The sequence below is a fragment of the Carettochelys insculpta genome, chromosome 5 (genome assembly GCF_033958435.1).
Source record: "Carettochelys insculpta isolate YL-2023 chromosome 5, ASM3395843v1, whole genome shotgun sequence".
NCBI lineage: Eukaryota > Metazoa > Chordata > Testudines > Carettochelyidae > Carettochelys > Carettochelys insculpta.
Window position 1 is genome coordinate 82,102,870 of NC_134141.1, and position 20,786 is coordinate 82,123,655.

Consider the following 20,786-nt stretch of genomic DNA (forward strand, 5'->3'; position numbering starts at 1 on the left):
TCTAAAGCTGCATGCATCATGAACTCTCCCTGACCATCCCACATTGATGTCGGTGAAATGACCTTTGTGATCTGCCAAGCCCTGCAAAACCATGCAGAAGTACCCCTTTTGGTTTATATACTCAGAGGCCAGGTGAGCTGTGGCCATGATGGGGATATGCATGCCATCTATTGCCCCACCACAGTTAAGAAACCCCTGGGCAGCAAAGCCCTCCACTATTGCCCATATGTCTCCCAGGGTCAAGGTCTTCCTGAGGAGACACCGACAGATTGCTTGGGCCACCTGTATCACCACAGACACCACTGTAGATCTGCCTACCCCAAACTGATTTGACAATGACCAGTAACTGTCAGGTGTTGCAACTTCCACAGTGTGATTGCCACTTGCTTCTGTACTGTTAAAGCCGGGTTCATTCTTTTGTTACTGTGCTTCAGGGTGCGGGCAAGTACATCACAAAGTTCCATAAAAGTGGACTTGTGCATGCAAAAGTTCTGCAGCCACTGCTGATCATCTCAGGACTCCAAAACTATGGGGTCCCACCAGTGTGTGCTGGTCTCATGAGCCCAAAACTGCCGTTCCACTGTCACCAATGCAGCCAGAGCAGCCAGTAGCTCTGCGTTCTTGGACTGCAGTTGGGAGATTTGCTCTGCCAAACCGTTGTGGTCGTCATCACCATTACGATATTGAGCCATCACTGAGCTTTATAATTGAAGGCAAACTTGCATGACAGTCAGTGTGGCTGATGAAATGATGTGTGCTATGAGTTGAAGCATTTGGAGATCCATGCTCATGCTGGAATGCCTCACCAGGAAATGGCACAATTTCCAGTTCGTTTTTGCATAGTTACTGATGCTCTGAACTCTGGGACAGTGCTTTGCATTCTGGGATTTAAACATGAAACATCCAAAGCCTGGGCTAAGGCACTGTGGGATAGGTAACCACAATGCAGTGGTCATGCTGTTGAACTTGAACAGGGTAATGGTTACCTGGAAACTCCACACATAAAAAGGTTCAAATTTCAAGAAGCTTTGTGGACACTTAATTTGAATTCATAATGAAGTTAAGAAATCAAATTTATTTAAAAAAACAATTTATCTCGTAGTGTACACACAGACTTAGTTCCTTGTTGCTCCACCAGCCATTATTACAAATAGTAACCCAGCAGTGATGTCAACACACTTTTTACTTTGAGTGTCAAGTTCACAGCTGAGCTGCAGTGACAATAAGAACCTGTCTGAGGAAAGTACAATGTCAAATATGAAGCATATTTTCAGAGTTAAAGATTGTTTTAAACAGAAATATCAAGGAATGGAGCAAGAACATAAGATCAAAAATACATACACCAACAAAATCTACAAAAGAGTTTAGAAAGAACTTGTAAAGAAAACGTTTAAATCTAATTTCTAACTGTAAATGAGAAATAAAGATTGTCATGAGACACTTCCCCTATTAAAATATTCATTTTATTAAAAATATGGAGACTCAAAATAAGATGCACTGCTATATTTTGATTATGAATCAGTAGGTGCTGCTTCTTTAGTAATGAGTAAACTATAAAGCAGACCCAAACAATACATGTATTTACTGTATCCTATCTTTATGCTAGTGAATATTCTCTTATTTTATTTCATTGCAATAAACATCATTTTAATGAACATACCATTGACCATGGAGAGGTACACATACAACAACAGAATTCTAGAACTGGAAGGCACCTCAAGAGGTCATCAAGTCTGGTCCCCTGCCCTCACAGCAAGACCTAGCACCATCTCTGTCATCCCTGTTTGACATTTATCTAACCAGTTCTTTAATATCTCCTATGAGGCAGAGTCTACAACCACCCCCAGGCAATTTATTCCAATGCTTAACCACCATGAAAAGATAGGAAATTTTTCCTAATGTCCAACCTAAACCTCCCTTGTTGCAAATTAAAAAGGAACCTATTCATTTAGGAATTAGATTATTAATTGAACTTTAAATTCTTAAATCCTATATAAATGATGCTTCATACAGAAGACTTTGGACACAAATTAGCAGCAGACAAGTAAAGAAATAGGAACAAGCTAAACTAGAAACATTCACATTTAATACAGTGCACAATGAAAATCAAGGCTTACAGCTACTGAATTTTCCAAGACAAACCACTCCAAAGCTCTGAAAAGGGTCAATATATCACCTAAAGGACAACCCTATGAAACTGCTTACCACTTAAATGTGAGTAGCATGTAGAGTAAGAAGCATTTAATGAGTTGAGGAAGGACCCCTTAAGACCATTATATAGGAACCTTTATGACACAATGAATTAAATAATCTTTAACAGCTAGAAAAAACTGTTCCACCGACAACACAGAGATTTAACTATTTACTTAATATTGTGTACAGATTACTAGACTGCATGATGTATATGTATTTTAAAATCAATCTGAACTATAGGTCTATGAGTTCTTGATTTCTACCATTTCATAAAGAAGGAAAATCAAATATAAAAGGGAAAAAAATCAATATATAGATCTACATAAGTAATAATTTCTTCACTAGGTGTATTTAAAGTAGGAGTTACGGAGAAGAGTTGATTTCAGAGCCCTCTCTATATTTTCTTGAAAGGCAAGATAACCCAGCTCTCAGACAAAATTTGCCATGATTTCAATGGAAATTTTGTCCTGGGATGTAGAGAATAATAATAGAAGAATAATTTAGGTACTATGGTGACGAATATGATGTAAATGCCCTCTCAGACCAGCTATGTCTATGTTACCAAGATCCTTCAAAAGAAGTTCTTCCAGTATATATCTTCTGAGAAAACTCCTTTTGAAGGAGTGCATCCAGACACAAAAAACAGATCGAAAGATCGATCCACTCTTTCAATAGAGAGCATCCATGCAGCCCCTGTTCCTTCGAAAGAACAGGCCAGGCATCAAAAAATCCAGCGCCACGAGAATTCCTTTGAAAAGAAAGGCCCTGCAGAGCGTCTACACATGCTTACTTTCTAAAGAAGCTTTCAGAAGAAGGCATTCTTCTTGAAATGGGAGTGGAAGAGAGCTTTAGAAAGGAGCACTGCATTCTTTTGATTTACTTTCAAAAGAATGTTTTTTGTATGTAGACGCTCCCTGGGATCTTTTGAAAGAACTTGCTAGTGTAGATGCAGTCATGGAGAAAATACCAGACTGGGAGTTTGATTCAGTTTCTGCTGAAACCAGTGTTAAATTCCCACTGACTTCAACTGGAGCAAGGCCGAGCACTTGGTGGGTATGCCTGGCACAGAAAACTAAAGATTTTTGTAAGTTATCAAAGATTCACTTGCTCTTTAAAAAAAGTTGTGAATATACTTATTGTTTTCCAATACCTTTGACAAATCATAAATCCATAAAGGGATATTTTGCATGCAAACTGACATTTAAAAGTAGCCTTTGTCCCCCCACATGTATAAGCAAACACACTATAATACATTTTTAAAAAGAACCCTGAAGTAATTCTTCGATTTCAAACATTTTTAAAAATGTCACTTATTACCAAAGGATTTGTTACAAACAATCTAGAGAAGAAAAAAGTAGTCATGACATATTCCTAGATTTTTAGCATCAAGGTTTTGTGATTGCTCATATAAAAATAATAGTAATAGCATTGCTCAGTTTTCTATTAGCAGTTCAATACCCAATCATTTTGATTTAGACGGTAGTCATAAAACTAGTACATTTCAGCAAACATACCATCCAGTGACAGAGAATAAACATTTATGATCTTGTGGACAGATTTACATCAAGTACGATCATTTTCATCTGCTAGTCTAGCACACAGGCATTTATAGTTCTAGGATTAGACATGTAGGTCAGTTAGATTATTTTTATTATTGTTTCTCCTGAAAGTATTTAATGAAGACTTATAGAAGGTTAAAGATTAAATAAAAATTCTGTACTTTATACTTATATCAAAAGCTCCCCACGACCCTGAGTTGCACTAAACCAAGATACGCACAATTTGAGCACACGTATCTCAAGGTTTTACTATATTACCTCTTCCATTGGTAACAAAAGTTTTAGTTTCTCCTTAATCTTGAAAGGAAGTTGAAGTTGTCTGAAACAGTGGGATGTGGATATGCTCTGAATGCTTGGTTATTGGAAATTGTTGGAACAGGATTAGGAAATTGATTCAAAAGATTATATGAATAATCAGCTGTCGCTGATTAATCTAGGATTCTGCTTTTTCCAGAAAAAGCAGTTTACTTCATAAGATTACACTAACATTGTCTTTTTCAAGAACTCTCAAGCTAGTTGTTAATCCTCACTGGAATAAGACTAGTCCAAATTTGAAATAGTTTTAAGAAAAAATAAAGAGTATGCTAGAATGGAGACATTTATGTGTGCTGTGTGAAAAACTTGTCAAGTGTAATATACTGAGGTACGGCTCCCCTCTGTACAAACTCCCTGTCACAGCTTGATTGGCCTCCTTCAGAGTGCACATGGACTCATTATGTGCCACCCAATGCGGCTTAAAGCAAGCACCTGGCACCTTATAAACCAGGAGACAACTGAAGATGCTTGTGGAGAGGTGCCTGCAGATACTGCAGAGAATCAAGGCTCCTGCAAGGAGTTCTGACTCACCAGCATGGAAAGTTTGTGGAGAAGGCTAAAAACTCCAGGCAAAATTTGGTAGGAAAACAGAAAGACAGGCTTTCATGGAGGAAGGGCTGGACCCTGCTAAAACTGGGATGAAGACTGTAAGTCTGAGTTCAATTCTGAAAGATGTTTAATGGGACCCAATAAAATGCATTTTTGGTGTTGTCTCATAAAGGGCCCTGAGTTAAATGGAAACAGTCAGCCTTCAGCAGAGCCACATGTTGCCAAATTGGGGGTATTACCTTTGGGCATACCCTTTGGTACCCCCTTTTTATTAATTATTGCTACTTGTAATATTGTGCAGCCTAGAAGACACAGCCATGGACCTGAGCTCCTTTGTGCTAGGTGCTATTCAAAACACAGAAGAGAGATGTCTCCTATCCCATTTCACTTAAAATCTCAGTATAACATGAGATATGATATAAATGTTAAAAGCTTGGGAAGTGCAAGGAAACATAGATAATATTGGTCAGTAACACAGAGAGTGATCTCTACATACTAGAAGCCCAACTGTTGAGTTTTTTGAAGGTATCTGGAGCCAGACAGAACCCCCCGTTTTTTTGCTCTACTCCATCTTGCCTTCCCTAGGTGCTTCAGAGCATGAAAGGGTTAAAAGGAATAGCACAGCCCTGGAATGCCGGTGAGGGCAGATGGGCTTATCTTAGCTATGGTCTTTGAAACTCCAGAGCAAAGCTAAGAACAATGGGCTAATTAACAGCCAGGCCTCGGACTGCCCTTGGCTAATTACCATCAGTTGATTCACCAGGACACTTGTCCCAGAAAGGAGGAAAAATCTCCGGCCCATTAAGAAACAAATGCCCTCAATTGTCTACCTCACAGGTACGAACTATGCCCTTGAACTGCCTGTGAGAACCAGCATCAAACAGTTTAATTAAATTAAACCAAGGAAGAAGCCTACGTTACCCAATGGGTATAAAGAGGGGTCCGGCAGACCCCCTATTTGAGCTCCAATCATCTTTCCTGCTGGACAGGAGGGTGGGAGTCTCCCCAGGTCCCCGGGGAAGCCTGACTCCTGGAGAAAAAGGGACAAAGGACTTCTTCCCAAGGCATTGAGAGGAAACTGGCCAAGCCACGTTGGTAATGCAGGGGTAAGAATAAGACCTGCTAGGTATTTTACTTTTCATTTCTTTTTGCGCACATTTAACAAGTATGGATCTATGAATTAGAGTGTATGCTAGCTATTTGTAATCAAAGTATAAACCTTGTAACAGTTGTAACCACAAGAGCTTAACTCGCTAGGTAAACAAATAAAGCAACATTGTAACAGTAAGAGATTAACTTGTTAGATAAATAAACAAAGTAATTGATTAAGTGGTAACCTGACTCCTCCTGTTACTGTGCAAACTGAACACAAAACAAAGAACCTAGCTGCTTTTCAGCAGCTCTCAGCCTGGTCACTAGTGAGCTCTGTCCTGGCAGTTGAAATCTCATATTAATACAAGGGCATAGTAGCATCTCATCTGACCATCAGCTAACAGTACCACAGCAAAGGGGAATTTTGAGGAGGAATTTGAAGGATGATAATGAAGTGGCTTTGCAGATATTACAGGGAATGCACCCTGTCATGAAGGAAAGCAAGGAAAAGAATAACCCTTACAAAGACAACTCGCAGAAGGGGTGGTCAGGTAAGTTAAGGGAGGAAGAGAAACTTTTCTGAAGTGAGAAGAATTGCTGTCTGAGGGGCCTTTGTCTGCATGGCTAATGCAGAGGGGATAGAGAGAGGATTGCTTCTATGCAGTTGGAATGAATCCAGTAGATACCCTGATCATCTGAAAACCAGCCATAGATATGTAAGAAGAGAAATGTGTAGTTAGATGTGATCAGGTTATGGTCATTTTGGACTTCATAGGGACTATCTTTTTTCAGTGGTTTTGGTTAATTATTTGATTCCTTCCCCTGTAATCTGTACTTTTAAAATGAATCCCAGGGAAGTTATCCTCTGTACTGCAACCGGTATGATTTATTCTCTCTTGTTTTGTGATTAAATTATGGTTTTTTAAGCAAATGCTTTGATCCCCGTGTCCTAGAGGAAAATCTATGTATATTCATGCCTTATACTGAAAGGCCAGCTACCAGATTACAGTTCTTTGTGTCTAAACTCTCTCTTGAAGAAGGGTTAAGAGCTTGGTGTATCCCACAGGGAGACGTCCCAAGTGCATCTCCCTGAGTTAAAGGTTATTTTTTTTGTACATGAGTGGTAGCAGCAACTATCCCCTAAGGTCAGGGAATCTGTGGCCTTGGGGAGCTTTTCAAGCAAAGCTTTTCACAGGCAAGGTTTTGTTGCTGCTGTTGTTGTTTTCCTCCGAGCCCCCCCACTGTCTGCACCTGGACTGTCAGAGTGGGGAGGTAGCTCTCACACACACCAAGGCTGGGTCTACACATGCCCCTTCCCTTCAAAAGGAGCATGTTAATGAGCAGGTTCGAAAGATGCTAATGAGGCGCTGCCATGAATATGCAGTGCCTCATTAGCATAATGGTGGCCGCAGCTATTCGAAAGTGTGGCTTTTCGAATCGCACATTGCCCATGGAGATGGGACCTTCTAAAAGGACCCCCCCACACACAGTTTCCTATCTGTGATCAGAAGAAAGGTTTTCAAAAACTGGGGGGGGCTTTTTGGACGGTCCCATCTCCACGGGCAGCACGTGATTCGAAAAGCCACACTTTCGAATCGCTGCAGCTGCCACTATGCTAATGAGGTGCTGCATATTCATGGCAGCACCTCATTAGCATCTTTCAAACCTGCTCATTAACATGCCCCTTTCGAAGGGAAGGGGCATGTGTAGACCCAGCCCAAGGATGAGAGGTAGCATAGGAGAAAGAATGTATGCGCTCATCTGAAAATTTAACAAGTGGGTAAGGGAGGCTGACATCATGGGCTGAGCAGAGATGAGCATTGACAGTATAATAATGACGACAGATAAGGTTGGGATCAGCCACAAAGGGCTTTGAATGTGAACACACAGCTTATTTTTGATGCAATAGAAAAAAAAATATGCCAATGGAGGTGCTCAAAGAGGGGAGTGATATGGTCACAATGATAGGCTAGCTGAAAGCTTCTACCAAAATCATTCTGAATGGAAACCCATGGGGCAAGTTTGCATTGTCAAGACCAAAGAAGAGAAATTGGGATAATCACACAGAAGATAATGGGAGCCTGAATAAGAGGTTTAACTGCAAGGATGGATAATAGCTGTATCTAATAGTCTTTCAGAGCCCCGTGTGGCTAGAAATGTCTATCCATGGATAGACAATGTGATCCACAGATTTGCAGGGCTCTACTCCTATGAGCCACTATGGTCAATGGAGAGGGATGTTACCGCATCATGCCCACGAGCCAGAGCTCCATGCTTGCAGCTCCTCATGGCACCAAGACTGCATTGCTCCCAGCCCCAACCACCCAGCTGCTGCACCTCCTGTGTGGGGTTGTACAGTCTGTAGGTTACAGATAAACATTTTTATGTGCAGGGCTCTACAGATCTGACGCTGAAAAAAAATTAGCAAGACTGAGACATAGCCTGGACATGAGGACCTAAAGAGAGGCCTGAGATGATGATGAAACCCAGGTTGCAGGCCCAAGTGACATGAAAGATGGTGGTACTATTCACACTGATTGAGAAAGGAGGAAGTCCCCCGTTCATACAAATGCCCAAAAGATCAGATCAGTCCTAAAGTTTTCTCTACAGCGAGATGCAGCTTTATTTATATGATAAATTTGGGGTACTTTCTGCTTATGAATTAATAATGACACAGACAAGGATGTAATTTTTACAAAACAGGGAACAGCCCTTCAGGTACTATCACAGACCTCCCTTTCCCTCAGCCTTCCACCTCTCAGCTCCCATGCTGTTTAGGAAGGATTTTCCCCCTACTCCTGTTCTTTATCATCATATTCATTACAAAATTTGTTCTTCCTCCTCTATTACGTATCTCCATATTTGGAGTTGGATTGAGCAACTGAACTTATATTTTCCATTTGTAAATTTTAGATGCCCCTCTCAAAAGGGAATAATAAAAATATTCAAAATTACTTAAAACCTGCTCCTCACATCAGTGCTGATGATACAGGCAGAGCCTCTAATGCCACCTATAGTTAAGTTTGTCTGACACTTTTCACTGTAAAACATTGTTTTTAGCTTATGACTTTGCCATGCTTTAACTCTGGGCTGAAATTTTGATACCAGATATATGAAGAGCTAACACAACTCAGCCATTTCTAATGCTAAGACTAGGAAAATAAAAGATAGTAAAAACAGCCATACTGTATCAGATCAAATGTCCATTTAACCCAGCATCCCGTCTTCCGACAGTGGCGACTGCCAGCTCCCCAAGAGGGAATGAACGGAACAGGGATCAGGGACCTGAAATTTGGCTGGGGGAATAGCCTTGCACTCAGTAATATACTTTTTGAGAATTCACCCCATATTTTGTCAGCTTATAAGTCTCTGCCAAATCTCATTTTGGATATACTCAATGGAGACTTATTAACATTTTGCTGCTAAATTCACTGAAGGTTCTATACCTACTGAGCATGTTCCACTCCACTCATGACTCCTTTAAAATCCTACGAAAAAATAAATGTGAAAACAAAAAACTACTCCTGATGGAATGCTGAACCAAAAATAAAAATTCTATACACGATATTTATAAATTCTGCTGATTTCATCTGTCCATGAATAAATGTGGAGGCAGCACCGGCCAGCACCTGCACAAAGGTAGGAGATCATCCTGAAGCCACCACTGTTAACAGGATACACTTGGTGGTGAGTTGCACCTGAGTCTGACACAGTGCAAGGCCCTGCCCCAGAAACGCCCTAGGGTCCTGTCTCTCTGCCTTAGGTGTCAGCAGGCCACCAGGCTCAGCCTGGCAGGATCCAAGTGTAGCGGAATTCAGGTACAAGATGAGAGGGTTTTGGGTAGGGAATGTGAAGCTTGGTGGGGATCTAGGTGTGGGGAGAATCTGGGTCCACACAGGCTCATTTGGGAAGTTCCAGGTGCAGGGGCCATATGGCCCTGCAGAGGGAGCAGGTGAAGGTAGTTGGGGTTCAGCAGATGGGTCAGTGTGTGGGGGAAACGGGGCTCAGCAGGCATAGTGCAGGTGTGGGGGGTTCAGTGGGGTTCCAGGTGCAAGGGGAGTCAGGGTTTGAGTGCAAGGGCTAACACAGTGTGATCTGGGTATAGGTGTGGGGGTCCAGATGCAGGGGAATGGGACTCATTGGGGGCGGGGGTCAGGTTCACTGAGGGAGTCTGGGTATTGGAGATGTCCAGGTGCATGTGGGTTTGGTGAATGGGAGAGCAGGAAGTGGGAATGATGAAGTTTTGGGCAGCTAGGTAGATGATTACATCTGAGCCTGTTGCAGCTTCTCCTTGCAGGAGATTAAGTCCAATATACCCCAACCCACAGCCAAGCTAGAACTAGCAAATGATCCCAGCACAGGGCAGGGAACCCTGGCCAGAGCATCCTTAGTCCCAACCATTCCCTTGCAGTGATTCCTCTCTCCAATAGCTGTCCCGGTTCCTTGAAACAGAGGTGTGTGACTGTTCTTGTGGCTTCCTTGGTAAAAAGTCTTTTTTTCCTTTGGGAACTCAAAGAAATCTGTGCACGAAATGAATTCTGCACACAGTCAGTGGTAATGAATTCCCCCTAGATAAAAAAGTAAGTTTGACATGTTATCATTCTCCACTTTTTAAAGTTTTAACACTTCAGAACAGTAGGAACCCATGGTGAACAACTAGCAGCTCGAAAATAACAGACTAGAAAAGGGTTGACCTGATTATTACTTTTACACAGGGCCGTGACTTTGTGTGGAATCTCACTGTACTCTAAGATTACTTAGTAGGACTTTTAAAATGTGCAGCAAATGATACTAATGAAAGACGAGTTGAAATGGAAATTTATGGAAATTATGCTGTAGTGAGGATATAGCCCTAGTTAGTTTAGAAATGCTATCCCCCAGTATGTAAGAAAATTGTCTTCAGTTCTATCAAGAGTGAAATCCTGCTCCCATCGCAACCAACTGGTGTTTTGCCATTTACACTCATTCCACGTTTAACAAATACTTTACTCACGAGTACTCACTACAATGAGGGACATACATACATACCTTTGCTCACTAAAAGAGTGAGCTTCAGCCGCTTACATGAGCCAGCCGGGGGGTCCCTGGCTGGGGGCCAGGGAGACACACAGTCGGCTCAGCTCCAGCCACAGGGTCCCTAGCCGGGGGTGGGGAGCCCAGCAGCCCTGGCCCAGCCTGGCCCGCTCCCAACACCCCCATCCCACAACTCCTTGCCCGCCCCCTTGCCCAGTCCATTCCCAACACTCACCCCAGCCTGATCCCTGAACCCCCCGCCTGCCGCACTCCCTCCCAGTTACTGCTCTTGCAGCCCGAGGAATGAGACGTCACCTCCTGCCCTGGAGCTGCCATCAAGTTTTAACCCTCCCTCCCACTCATGGCCCCAAACTGCCCCCAGCTTTTAACCTTTTGCAACCCCACCACCACCCAAGGTTCACTTACTTTTCAAAAGCAGCGCCACATGCTGCCACTCCTTCCCCCAATTAGGAACACTAGGAACCAATCAGAGACTTTAACGTGTATTTTAATGGTAATTTAGTGTCCCTCTTAAGAGTTTTTGCCTACGAGTATAAAGTTGGGAAGCAATTGTGCTTGTATAGCAAGAGATGAGTGTATTTCAGTTGGACCAGGATTTCACCTTTAGACTTTACATCTCCTCCTGTCTAACCCAGTGGTTTATAGATACACAACTCCAAGAACAGCCCAGAAGGGGGGAACAAAATCACAGAAGTATAGGAAAGGAAAGAACCTTAATAGGTCACCTCGTCCAGTACCCTGCACTCAAGTGATAACTAGAGAGTTCCTCACAAGTTCTTAAAAACCTCCAATGACAGAGATTCCACAAGCTCACTATGCAATTTATTCTGGAGCTTAACTATTGAGACAGTTAGGTAGTTTTCCCTAATGTCCAACCTAAACCTCCCATGCTGCAATTTAAGCCCAATGATTCTTTTCCTGTCTTCAGAGATTAGTTAGAACAAATTTTCACACTCCTGCTTGTAATAAAAAAGAGGATATTCTTAAACTGTTTCTCACCTTCCTGTCCCCTCCCTCAGCCCCAGGTTTCTCTCCTCCAAACTAAACAAACCCAATTGTTTCGATCTTTCCTCCTAGGTCAGGTTTTCTAAACATTTGTACATTTTTTACTATTCTCCTCAAGACTTTTGGCAATATAACCACATCTTTCCTGAAATGCAGCATCTGGAATTGGACACAATATTCCAGTTGAGGCCAGATCAGCACTACTCAGTCACAGTTTCTTTTCCTGATTCCCCACTTGCAGCTATGAAAATGAGAGAAAAAAGCAATATACTAATATTCCATATCAGTAGCAGAGTACATCCTCCCCCCACGCCCGCTCACCTGAGCTAGAAGGTGTGTGGCAGAGCACAGGGAAGACAAGGTGCCTCTCTACCTATCTGTGCAAATGGGAGTGAGAGAAGCTGCACACACAACCTGCTTTTCTTTCACTGGATAGAGCAGAGGTGTGACAAGTCATGGAGGAATTTAACTTGCCCCTCATTTCCCTGTGTACTGTCATTAACAGAAGTAAAAATCTTACTCCAAGTAATATTTATTATATTTAATAACTACACTGACACCTAAAGATGGGAAACTGCAACCAGCAAGAGAACTTTGGTGGCTTTAAACATATACACAGAAATAACCGCACACAAGTGAGAATTTTCATGTGCAAGTACTTTGTGCACCCACATGATTCAGGTGCAGCTTGAGTGCCCCCTTGAATTTCAATTGCCAACACATATAAATAAAAAAATGTCAGTGCATTAAGATGTAGAACACCAATAATTCATAGGTCTGATGTCAATGGGGAGATTTAACAGCATACCATCACTGTGAAATGCTGTTGTCCACTGACAATAACAGCTGTGTTGCGTAACCTGTTTTCATTAACTGGCATTGGGAGTTTTGGCCTTTGTAGCAAATCGATATATTTGTCTGGTTTTTCAACTCCATTCTTACTGAGGTAAAGATGTCACAAACTTCACTGGGATTAGTTCCTTAGCAAGGACAAAAAGAAATGGTACATAAATAGTGCATAGAGGATTTATGTGTACGTACAGTATATTTACTTACATGAACACTCATGTCTCTGTGAGAGAGTGGGGGATCTCTCTCTCTCACTTTATGAACTCTGTTTTGTGATTGCCACGTACATATCAACTTCCACTTTGAATGTAACCTTGAATGTGGTTTTGAGCACTCTTTTCTAGATAGAAGGAACTTACCTCCTAGTGGAGAGACAGTGGCATTGTCTCCACTGACAACTAAAAGACAATTTTTCTTGTTCACAGGTGCTCAACCCTCTTCTGTCGAGGCAAGTGGCTTGGCTAAGGACTCAGACCAAACCAAAGACTTTTACAGCCAGTAAAGTCAGACTGAGGGGGGACTTTATGAGTGTTTTTGTTTGTTTTCTGTAGATCTGTAACTCTCTTGTGTTTCTTTAAGAGTAGTGTGTGGAAAGAAATTCCTTTGATAAGCTTGTGTCCTTAGCTTTACTGACATATTATTCCAAAGCCTTTAACTAGAAAGCCAGAGCTCCCACAGCCCAGGGGACTCTGAGGGGAGAATTCTAAGCAATTAGAGACTGGGGAAGGGGGTAGTGGAAACTTCCTAATTCCAGAACTGTGACACCATCCACCCACACCATCCCTTTGTCCAAGGCCCTGCTCCCACAATACTTCTTCCCCTCCAAGATCCTGCTCCATCCCACGAGTCTCTTGCCCTTATGGTAAGAAGTGGGAGGGCCTGGATCCTATGGTGCCCCTGGTGTGAGGCACTGGTTCCCAGGTCTAGGTGGCCAGACTGTGGGGTTCCACTGCCAAAGAAGGATGTCAGACCTGAGACCTGCACCTGGCAGTGTGCCAGGAGATTTACAGGAACACAAGAACAGACTGATGTCCATCCAGGGAGAAAAGGGTTGGGCTAGGTTGTGATAACGCATATGCATACTCACACTTTCATAGGCGTATAAAACACACGTATTATCCACAATAAATGCATTATGTGGTCCATCATACGCTTGTTCAATATTCGTCTTATAAGTTGCACAAAAGCAAAAAGGGCTAGAGAAGGAGTTATATTTCTGTGAAGTCTTTGGTTTATCTGTGTTTATAGCCATTACCTGTAAATGTAAAAGACTGATGTATTTGTTTTGACCTATTTGTTTATCACTGACAAACAATAATCAAAACACTTAATCTTTGATGCATGAATCTACAAGGAAAACCTTTCACTGAACTCATCATTTCCCCCAAAAGGATAATTGCAACAGCAGAACATTCACTGCCACAGTCTGGTTCGGTATAAAGATTCACTGCAGCCTTCCTGTGTTAAATTTATGAAGTCAATCTCTATACGTATTGTAACAGACAAAAAATTGCATTCAGAAACAGGGATTCACAGTGCCATGTCCAGCAATGCTTTACAGCAGGATGGAGAATTGAAAACTAAGAAACATCATAAAACTGGTAGCAAATGGAACCGTTGTCAGACTACAGAAACAGCACAATAACTGTTTTATACTTTCCAGTCTCTCAAGGTATTGCCGTGTGATTATCCAAGATACTAAGTACTAATATAAGTAAAAGACTGACATCCAGTTTTCAGCATTTCACCAGACTACTGTAAGTTTAACTATAGTAGAGGTCTTCCTTTCCACCATTTATTAAGGTTTTTCAGATCATGTCAGCTATCATACACTCAGTACTGAAAGACTTCAGAATTATGCACTGCAAAGTACTTCAAATCTTTTTGTAAACTGATGCAATTTCTCACTATCATGAGAATCGTTCATATACTAAAGGACATGATGAAATTTAACTTTAAGTGACTCAGCGATTACTGATATATCCTCTGTTAACATGATAGAAATGTACAAATTTTACAAAAAGCTGATTCCTGTCCTATGAATAGGTTTTAAAGTTCCTGTTTCTAATATATTTGTCATTCTGACACTTAATCAAATCCATCAGTTTTTATAATGGGCGCAATCAGAAACGAACAGTCAGTTCCCATAATCTATCTCCCAATTAGCTAAACTGTAATGTGAATAAGATCTGCAATTCAGGGATCTCAATAACATCAAGTGTATTAATAAAGCAATTTTAAAAATCAAAATTCCCTCATTTTATTTACTCTTTGCCCAAACACATTGGTAACGTACAGTTGTAGTTCAATGGTAGTGTCTTTTGTTCTTCCACAATCTTGAACACTTACATTTAACATCCTGAGAAGGCTGAAACATGGAGATAAGCCATATACCAGCTCTGCCCTGCCTTTATTCTAGGCCTTGGGGCTGGTAAGACCAAATGGGGGACATACCGCAAGCATGTTTCAGTCAAGGCTGCCCTACAATAAGCAAATGTGAGACATGCCTAGGTAAATGTGTCTGACCATTGTGTCTCACAAACTGGGATGTGCAAGGAGACACACAGACTTCCAGGAGACTCCTCATTGCCAATGACCTACCACCCCGCCCTACTTTCAGCTCTTGCGTGCCTAGGGTTGAAGGAGTTATGGGGAAGATGAAAGATAGTAACTCAGTGCAGGCAAAATCAGGCCCATGGGCACCTTGGACGGTGGCAAACGGCAGGGACCAGGTGTTTCTCTGAGCACTGATACAAACCAGGGGGTTGGGGCAGTGCACGAAGCCTCTCCCTGCTCTCACCCCCCACACACAGCTGGCTCACAGTGGCACTCAGAGAAGCACATGGCCCCTGCAGCTGGATACTTGGAGCGGTGTGTGAGGGTGGGGAAGGCAGGGAGCCTTGTTGAAGAACTTGCTGGTCTGCTGGCTGGGATCTACCTAGGTAAGGGCCTCCCAGCCAGAGCCTGCAGCTGGCACCCCACTCTCTCGCAACCCTCTACCCCCCTCTTGTACCCACTGTCCACATAAGCCAAACCCTCTGCACCTCCACTCCAGCATCACACCCTCTCCCATACCCTGCATGCCAATTCTCTGCCCCAAGTCACAACTCACTCCTACCCTAGGTCACAACCCAAACTGCAGCACCCCCTCCTACTCTCCTGACCTGTGTCCCAACCCACCTCCCAGACTCTGTACCCCGCCAATGCCTCCTACAGGTCAGGATTCTCTCCTGCACCCACACCAAGATCCTAGTCCCTTGCCACACGTCATGATCCCCTCCTTCCCCCATACTTCCACCAGGCCCTACAACCCGTCCTGCACCTCATTCCCCTACCCTGAGCTTCCTTCTGCTCCCAGACTCCATCCCAGACCCCACACCTCCTCCATTAAGGTAACGGAAGAGTGCAGCCCTTGACCACTTACCAAATTCTTGAAGTGGCTCCCCCCCGCCAACAAAATTATCATCAATTATTGCCCACCCCTGCTTTACCCCCATTTCCAGATCATTGATGAATATGTTGAACACTCTTTGGTCCCAGTACAGATCCTTGAAGACTCCACTCTTTAGCTCTCTCCATTCTGAAAACTGACCCTTTATTTCTACCCTTTGTTTCCTATCTTTTAAATCAGATATTGATCCATGAGCGAACTTACTCTTATCCCATGACTACTCACTTTGCTTAACAGACTTTGATATGGGACATGATCAACATCTTTTGAAAGTCCTAGTACACTATATGGTCTGGGTCACCATTGTCTACCTGCTTGTTGACACCTTCAGATTATTACAATAGACTGATGAAGCGTAATTTCCATTTTGAAAAGTCATGTTGACTCTTCTTCAACTTATTGTGTTATTCTAAAATCCAAATAATGCTCTTTTTCACTATAGGTTCAGTCTTCCTCACTAGCCAGTAATTGCCAGAATCAACTCTGGAACCTTTTTCTTTAAAAAAAACCTGACATGTTAGCCTGTCATCTGACACAGAAACTGATTTAAGTGATAGATTACCTACCATATAGTTAGTAGTTCTGCAGTTTTTTTTTATATCTAGTTTATGCAGAACACTTGGGTGAATACCATCTGGTTCTGGTGACTTATTACTGTTTATCAGTTTGTCCCAACACCTACATTATATTGCTAACATGGGTGCAGCAACTGTATTCTCAACTGGCCTTCCACTGAGTATCCCACCTCCCATTATTGCAGAAACATGACCCCTAAAAATAATGCAGGGACCCGGAATGTTTCTTACATTGAGAAGAATGTAGAAAGAATGAATTTTTAGTTTCCCCATACATGATATTGGTGTTGGGAAGAGTCTTACTGCGGGGTCCCAGACTGTGCAGGATAAAAAGAATTTTTGGTTTTCCCCCAGTGGCAGCAAGGGCAGGTATGGGCCAAGGGAAGTGGGGGGTCCCTGGATGACCAGCTGAAGTGGTCCTCCCCCGAGTGGTAGCAAGCCCCTTAGATACCAGGGGAGACTTTTCCCCAGTGACACAAGCAAGCTCAGGTATGGGCCATGGGGGAGGGGGTCACTGGATGACCAGTTGAGCTGTTCCTTCCCCGGCGGCAGCAGCAAGCCCTTTAGCTGCTGGGGGAGGTTTTTCCCTGGTGGCAGCAACAAGCCTTTTAGCCACCAGTGGAGACTTCCCTACAGCGGCAGCAAAGCCCCCAGTAACTTGGCCACCGGGGGAGACTTCCCCATAGTGGCAGCAAAGCCCAGGCTTTATTACCTGCTTGACTGGCAGCAATGTCAGCACTGAACGGCAGGCACATCCTTTTATTGGGTTCGGAGCTACCCGTGTGATGTGGCTGAGCACAGGAAAGACCCAAACTGTGTGGCACCTGTGGGGGAGGAAAGGGGGTTTGCACACAAATGTAAACCACTGAGAAGAATGTTATGCAAGCACGAAGCCCAGCACACCCTTGTTGACATGTGGTGCGACGGGGCAGGGGCTGGTGCCAGGCAGCGCAGAAAAAAATAGCAAGTGTACAGACAAATGTGAACTCCCTGCAGGGGCTATTTGAATGGGTAGATGCACGCAACCCACTAACAGCATAGAAACAAAGAAGCCATTTCTCACACTGTCATGCTAACATGAGCCCACAACTAAAGGTTCGTTGCTCCCACTTGGAAATTCAGGCTCTTCCTGTTACTGGAGAGCAGCAGCCGGAGCGGAGCACTGAGGGGGGCATTATGGGTTACACCTCTGGAGGCTAATACATTTGCTTTTATGAAATGGGGCTTCCATACTTGCATTTAATCGAACTTCTGAATTCAAGCTTGAATCTATAACTGTCAGGTAGCTGCAATTTTATAATCTCGAGATTACTGCACTGAAATTGAGATAATTGAATTAAATTTGATTGTAGCTCATAGTGTAGACACAGCCCCAGTTGAAAACCTGATGCCTGGCAACCTTGTTTGTTAGATGGTTCTTTAAAATCTTTTTTGGTCTTCCTATTTATAATTCATTATTCTACACTTGGCTTGCCAGAGTTTATGCCTTTTTATTTTTCCTCACTAGGAAATTACTCCTACTCTTTCAAGTTTGGGGTTTTTTTGTTTGTTTTGTTTTGTTTTTGTCTCTAGTATCCTCTTTCTCTCCGTTATTTAGCCACTGTGGCAGATTTCTTTTTATCCTCTTACTGTTTTGTTTTGTTTTGTAATTTGGGGTATAACTTTAGTTTGAGCTGCTATAATGTTTTTTAAAAAGTTTCCATGATACCTGCAGCCATTTCATTCTTGTGACTGATCCTTTTTACTTCTGTTTTATTAGACTGATCATTCTCAATTAATTTCCCTTTTGGAAATGAAATGCTGCCTTAGGGGGTTTCTTTGGTACTCACCCATATAAGCGATGTCAAATTTCATTATAATATGATCACTATTCCCGAGCAGTTTGGCTATATTCATCTCTTGGACCAGAATCTGTGCCATTCAGGACTAAATAAAAAGTTACCTCTCCCCATGTCATTCAAGAATAAGCTGCTCCAAGAGATAGTCATTAATGCTGGCTACAAATTTTACCACTATGTCCTGTCCTGAGGTAACATATACCCAGTCAATAGGAGGATACCTGAATTCCCGCTCCTCCCCGCTCCTTATTATTCTTTTTTTCTGATTTTTTAAGCCTCTCTAACCTCACTGAGCATTTCACAACCACCATCACCATCCTGGTCAGATGGTTAGCGGTATACTCCTACTGCAGCCCTCTAATTATTATTCAATACTATATGGAATTTCTATCCATATAGATTCTGTGGTATAGTTTGAGTCATTTAAGGTTTCTGCAGTATTTGATGTTATGCTTTCTTTCACATACATGCCATATGGACATGACCTACTTTGTCTTTCCCATATATTTTGTACTCTGGTAGTACTGTATTCCTTTGGCTATCATCATTCCACCAAGCTTCTGAGATGCCTATTATATCACAATCTTCATTTAATACTAGGTGATCAAATGCACCCACCTTAGGTTTAGGCATCTAGCATTTGTAAACAAGCACTTACAAAAGTGTCAGTACAGGTTGAACCTTTCTAACCTGGCACACTCTCATCGGGCAACATCCAGAGTCCGGAATGATTTTACTTAGCTGGGTGACCACACATCATGGGTGTGGCCAAGTTTCCTGTAGTCCTATCAGGTTTGTTTACAGCCCCCAGTCCTGGCTCTCAGTGTTCCATGCTGTTATTTTGCTCTAATTTACCTCCAAATGTCTTTTAAGAGTGGAAGCAGTAGAAGTTTTGGTAATGCCACTAGACAATATTGACCTCCTGTAGTCCAGCCAGTTCTCTCATCTGGCACTGGTGAGGTTCCAAGGGTGCAAGACCAGAAAGGCTCAACCTGTATTTAGCTATTTGCCTTCATGTGATGTAACAGATGGGAATCTTTCATTTTAGTGTTCCTACCTGTACTTTATCAGCGTTGACCCGCCTCTCTATTAGGCTCCAGAATATTTCCTTCAATAAATCTTTTGGGGATGTCTCTGTCCAAACCATGTGCTCCTCCACACTAGTCCATTTCCTTGACCATTTAAAAAAGACCTTTACCACCTTTGTAAGTTTACATGCCAGCAACAATCTTTAATTCCTAATAATCCCTTCTCTGTCTCATCCACACACACGGACTGTGCAGTTCTGCCCCTCTAACCAGCCCTGCACAAGGAACTAGATACTGAAAGCATTTCAGTGCATGCTACCATGGAGGTCTTGGACTTTAATCTCTTACCTAGGAGCCTTAATTTGACTTCCAGGGCCTCTCCCCAACTTTCCCTAGGTCAGTGGTAGCTACATGTACCATGACCATTGGCTCCAGTGCAGCACTGCCCACATGTGTGTCTGTCTATCTAGAGGTCTTGATAGATCTGCACTCTTCACACCTGGAAGGTAGTTCACCATGCAATTTTCTAATTCATCACAAACTGATCACAAACAACAAGCAGGCCTGTAGCACCTTAAAGACTAATAATTTTATGTATTAGGTAATGAGCTTTCACGGGTAAGACCCACTTCCTCAGATTTAGCTACAGACCGACATGGCTACCCCGCTGAATCTACCAACTACCTATTTTTAAAATAATTGAACCTCCCATTCATCTCAATTGGCTGTTCTCAGATTTATCACAACATTATCAGGCAAAAGAGTATATCCTGACACAATAATTCTAAAAGGAGAGAACTGTCCCACTCATTCCCAATGGATGCTCTCTTTCCCCTCTCTCCAAAGGTGTGCCTCAACCTCTGCTCTGGGAACACAAATTTTCAAATCAATCTCACTGTGCTCATGGTCTTTAGGACAGCTTTAATATTAAAATTAGCATGTTGAGGTGCTATAGCTGATAAAACTCTTGATCAAATGACTCCAAATTTGCACCAAAATGTATACCCTGTCCCTGCTGAGGCATGCTTATATTCAAGATAACCTTACTATCAAATGAAATTTAAAACATTTTGATACTACCGAAGGTTACACCATGATTTCCATTTCCTCAAGGATGGAAAAGGCCAACAAAAATTCTGCCTGTTGGATAACTGTATAGTTTTTACGTTTCTTGTAACATGTGCACTGCTGGAGTTTTCTATAGCAGTTTGTCGTGAGGAAATACAATTTGAAATTTTGCTGTAATTGTTTTTAAAAGGGCTATGTAACTATAATTTTTCCACTATTGGACATTTCCT

At 42.4% G+C, this 20,786-nt stretch overlaps 1 protein-coding gene across 1 annotated transcript in view; it reads right to left on the minus strand.

Annotated features, from left to right (window-relative positions):
• The window catches only part of RASGRF2 (Ras protein specific guanine nucleotide releasing factor 2), a 199,736-nt gene that overhangs the window by 134,159 nt on the left and 44,791 nt on the right, over positions 1 to 20,786 (minus strand). The gene's annotated exons all lie outside the window — the stretch shown is intronic.